This window comes from Pygocentrus nattereri, chromosome 13 (genome assembly GCF_015220715.1).
Source record: "Pygocentrus nattereri isolate fPygNat1 chromosome 13, fPygNat1.pri, whole genome shotgun sequence".
Taxonomy (NCBI): domain Eukaryota; kingdom Metazoa; phylum Chordata; class Actinopteri; order Characiformes; family Serrasalmidae; genus Pygocentrus; species Pygocentrus nattereri.
This window is the reverse complement of record NC_051223.1, coordinates 27,390,698-27,395,404: the sequence shown is the minus strand read 5'-3', so window position 1 is coordinate 27,395,404 and position 4,707 is coordinate 27,390,698.

Genomic DNA, 4,707 nt, shown 5'->3' with positions numbered 1-4,707 from the left:
AGATTGGACCAAACCCCAAACGCATTGTCCATCAGTTATGGAGAAAAAGCAGGACACCCAACGATGGGACACAAAGTGGAAAATAACTGTAGGCCAAAATACTTTCAAAATTGATTCCAAATTCTCAAGGATGATTTAACAATAGTGTTTTTTATGTAACTTGAATTGGGACCTTTAATTGATGAGCATATCAGGGCAGCTAGAGATGCAGGTTTTGAGGCAGAGGCCTCCAATTCCAGCCATACTGGAAAAACAGAGAACGAATCGTATTGGAACCAAAACTAGAATGCGCATATTTGCCACCCAGTTATAAAATCTAAAATTCGGGAATGCCAGCCCTCCTAATGCTTTAGGTCTTTGTAAAAGCTCTCTGCGTAACCTTGGAGTTTTTTTGTTCTATATAAAATCTAAAAGAAGTGAATCCAATGGATGAAAGAAGCTTTGTGGTAAGAAAATGGGTGTACACTGACATAAAAAGAAGAACTTGGGAAGAATTGTCATCTTAATCACATTGATCCGAGCACCAAGTGATAAATTTAAGATCGACCAACGAGACAAATCTTTTCTAAGCCGTTCCATAAGAGGATAAAAATGTGCCTTATAAAGATCTGTTAAAGTCACCTGTACCCCCAGATACCTAATACTATGTTGAGCCAATTTAAATGGTAAAATTTTGGCTTCTTCTGCAGCTGCATCATTAAGGGGAAGGAGTTCACTTTTTGTAAGGTTCAATTTATGGCCCGAAATAGCAGTGAATTGGTCTATCGTGGAAAGAGCAGCAGGGAGCAAAGTGTGAAGATTAGAAACAAATAGGAGCAAATCATCAGCATACAGCATAACCTTCTGTTCTGTGTTATAGCTAGTAATGCCTGTGATGTCAACATTCTCACGGAGATCTAGAGAAAGGGGTTCAATGGCCAGGGCAAACAATAAGGGACTTAAAGGATATCCTTGTCTAGTAGAACAATATAGAGGAAAAAAATCAGATTGATTGTTATTGGTCTTAATCGCTGCCATAGGGGAGGTGTACAAGAAGCGCGCCCATGAAATGAACGAACTACCAAAACCGAATTTTTTCAACATGTAGAAAAGGTAATCCCATTCCACCCTGTTGAAAGCCTTTTCAGCATCCACTAAAATTACTGCTTCCAAAGAATTGGAATTAAAAGGGGTATAGATTACATTAAACAAACGCCTCAGGTTGAAAAAGAGATGCCTGTTCTATAAATCCAGTTTGATCTGGAGATATCACTGAAGTAGTGTCCTCTCCAACCTTAAGGTGAGAATTTTAGATTTTAAAATCAGCATTTAATAGACTAATTGGACGATAGGACAAGCAGACTGAGGCATCTTTGTCTTTTTTTAAGTATTACTTGATTGAGAGTGGTTGGTAGTCTGCTTATTTACAGCGATTCATTGAACATATTTAATAGCATGGGGGCCAATTTATCCAAAAGTCTTATAAAATTGTTTAAATTTTAAATTTGCAGAGGATCAGCTGTGAGTCCACTGGCCAATCGATGCAGCTGATGAGCCAAAAGTTTGCCAGCCCTGTCTCCATCTTCAAAGTGGATTTAAGAAGCATCTCTGCGGCCTGATCAGAGGCCAAAATATCAAACTTGGCTTGAGCACTTAGATGCTGCTTATAAATATCTAAGGATGTAGAGGAGGCATAATCTCTGTCAAGTTTGGCAATAAGATTTATCAAGTCATTAATTTTTTCTGTTTTTTGTCGCTTTTCATTATGAGAAGATGAGATCATGAGGCCTTTGATATAAACTTTAAATGTTTCCCAAAACGTAGAGGCAGAGATCTCAGGAGTAGCGTTGGTACTAATAAAAAAATGTATATGATCAGAAACAAATTTAACAAAAACTTCATCAGATAATAAATGTGTGTTCAAAAGCCACGGAGCACATGCAACCCTCACACCTTCCAAGTGGAGTACCATACTAACAGGAGCATGGTCCGAAATGAGAATTGTATTGTATGTGCAAAAATCAGGGAATTAACTATCCTGTTATCTATAAAAAATGACCATTTTGTGTATAAATATGGTGTACATGAGAGAAAACAAGAGTAAGCTTTGGCCTTGGGATTTATGGAACACCAAGTGTCTGCAATGAAAAATTAGTCCAGAAATGAGGAGAAGACTGTTACTGTTACTCCAGCAAAGGCAGGACAAACCTCTGTCTATTACCCTCAATTTCAGAAGACATGGTGTATGAGTAGGTGTCTACAAACATTTGTAAATACAAGAGTAAAACTACTCAGGTTTCTAAAACATATGATGTGGTTATTTTAGGTTGGGGTCAGTAATAATTTACTTTTCTCTAAAAAGACTAATCTGGCTAAAAGGTTTAGAACTGAATAGAAATCTCTTACAGCAAGAATATAAACAACAGTAAATATTTTTCATGAGAAAAATTCCAGATATACTAGAATTAGAGTAAAGTGATTTATTACTCATGAAGATTTGGTAATATTATGAAAAATAATGTGTAGAGCAAGCCAAATGGTAATTCAAAGAAATATGACGTGTGAAGGTAACACAAAATGGACAAGATGTATCTTAATTCATATTTCCCATGAATCCCACTCTTCTCTCATGGTCCTACAAAATATTTAATGAGCTTTTTTTTCCATATGCACCTCATAATCCTCTGAAAATTGCACCTCAGACATATGTTAATGTAAATAAAGCATGACGTAAAGTGGAAGACAAACTGCAAGAGTCCTTCATGTCAGCGCTGAGTGACTCCCACGACTGCACAACTGGGCCAACCTTCCATCTGTATTTCATGCTCCCACACCCTTGCTTTATGTAATCTACTTTATTTAATTTCAGCTCTAATTTGTCGTCCCTGCTTCATTACTGCTTGCTCTGCTGGTCTGGCAGAATTGTTTTTCTTGCTTTGGTCGATAGAAAATGAGAATGACTTTTGGAGGCAGACTGACATTAGCATCATTCAATATTCACCAAAGGTCTCGCTCTGCAGGAGGGGAGAGAACTGACTGAGAACATTACTAACTAATTTCAGTCTTTACAATCACTTTCTCCCCCTTTTTCCTTTCCATGTTGCATACTGAATTGTTCCAGACGGAAAGAGGTGGGCAGCTTTAACTCCTTGTTGAATTTGAGTCTGCAGCAGTGACACAGTTCGTAATATGCTTTTATGCTAAATTGCTAGGTTGACAAGAAAATTTCTGCAAAGGGACAAAGACCAATTTATTCAGAATCTTGTACCCGACCTTTATTATTCAGGATAAGACACATTCTCATCATATGTTTTCATGTTTTCTTAAAAGCTTTCTCCCTGTATTAATCATAGGCAGTTAACCCACTCTTGCTTACAGCACGGAAGGGTGAAAGTATGCTTCTTCTGAACCAATCGTGTCTCCCTGCTTGGGAGAGGGAAGGAATTGGAGATTGACTGCATTGCTTAGGAAAGCACTAAACAACAGTACACAGCAAGAGTTTAAGCACCTTTCAGCTTGTTGCTCTCTGGTCAAGTTATCTTTCTGTTGTTCACTATTTGGTCAAATTGAGCTCAAGCCCAACAGACACAGGTGGACAGGTCAAGCCAGTAAACATCACTGTGCATTACTATTTAAAGTCATTGCAGTACTACTGCTACACTTAGCAGAATGAATCTGCTTATATGTACAGTCAGTTCAATTGACAACACATTAGAAATAACTTTGGAAAGGCATCCATAAGCTGTATGAGTAGAACTCTGCAGATTAGTGGCATCCACAAGCAGGAACTCCATTACAGCTGAGCAGCAGAATAATGAAAAACACAGGATACGTCCAACAAATCAATGTAAAATTTTAATTGATGTTCATCAACAATTTCTATTGACCACAAATCAAATTTATCGGCTGTATTTTTCAACGCACAACTGAAAATTATCATCAGTAAAAGGAATATCAAGTGTACATACTCATCAGTAATAATTATGATGATTACCAGACGAACAATAAACCATAAATATATTATATTCACCTGAAAGCAGATGCAGTGGATAAGCTTAGCACTGTTGGAACTTCCAACAGTGACATCCAACAGTTCAGTTAAACCAGGCATGTCAAACTGGGGACCTTCTGGGCCAAAGTTCTGAAGATATTAGCATTTACCCTCATCTAACACTCTGAATTCAGTATATGAGGCTGTGTTCATCAGCTGATGAGTTGAATCAGTTGTGTTTAACAAGGCAGCCTGCTAAAGTCTGCAAAGAACTATGAAGACTGGAGTCTGACACATGTGAGTTAAACTCTCAGTCATGTTTATGTTCACTGCCTATTAGTAAAACCAATAGTCCAGCAGTTCAGTGGCCATATTTCTCATTAGTCAGATTAACATAATTGTATGTGGGTGATTCCTCAATTGAGGAAACATTTAACCCTGTTAACTCTTAAAACAAACATTGTTTTTCAACATTTAAACTAAGAAAACATGCATTTAACTATTCAAAATGGTTAAAAACAGCATCCAGTCAGTCAGTTATTTGAGTTACTGTTGCCTTTCTATCATCTTGAACCAGTCTGCCCATTCTCCTCTGACCTCTCACATCAACAAGGCATTTTCGTCCACACAACTGCTGCTCACTGGATATTTTCTCTTTTTCTGACCGTTCTCTGTAAAACCTAGAGATGGTTTTGCGTAGATCAGCAGTTTCTGAAATACTCAGACCAGCCCGTTTG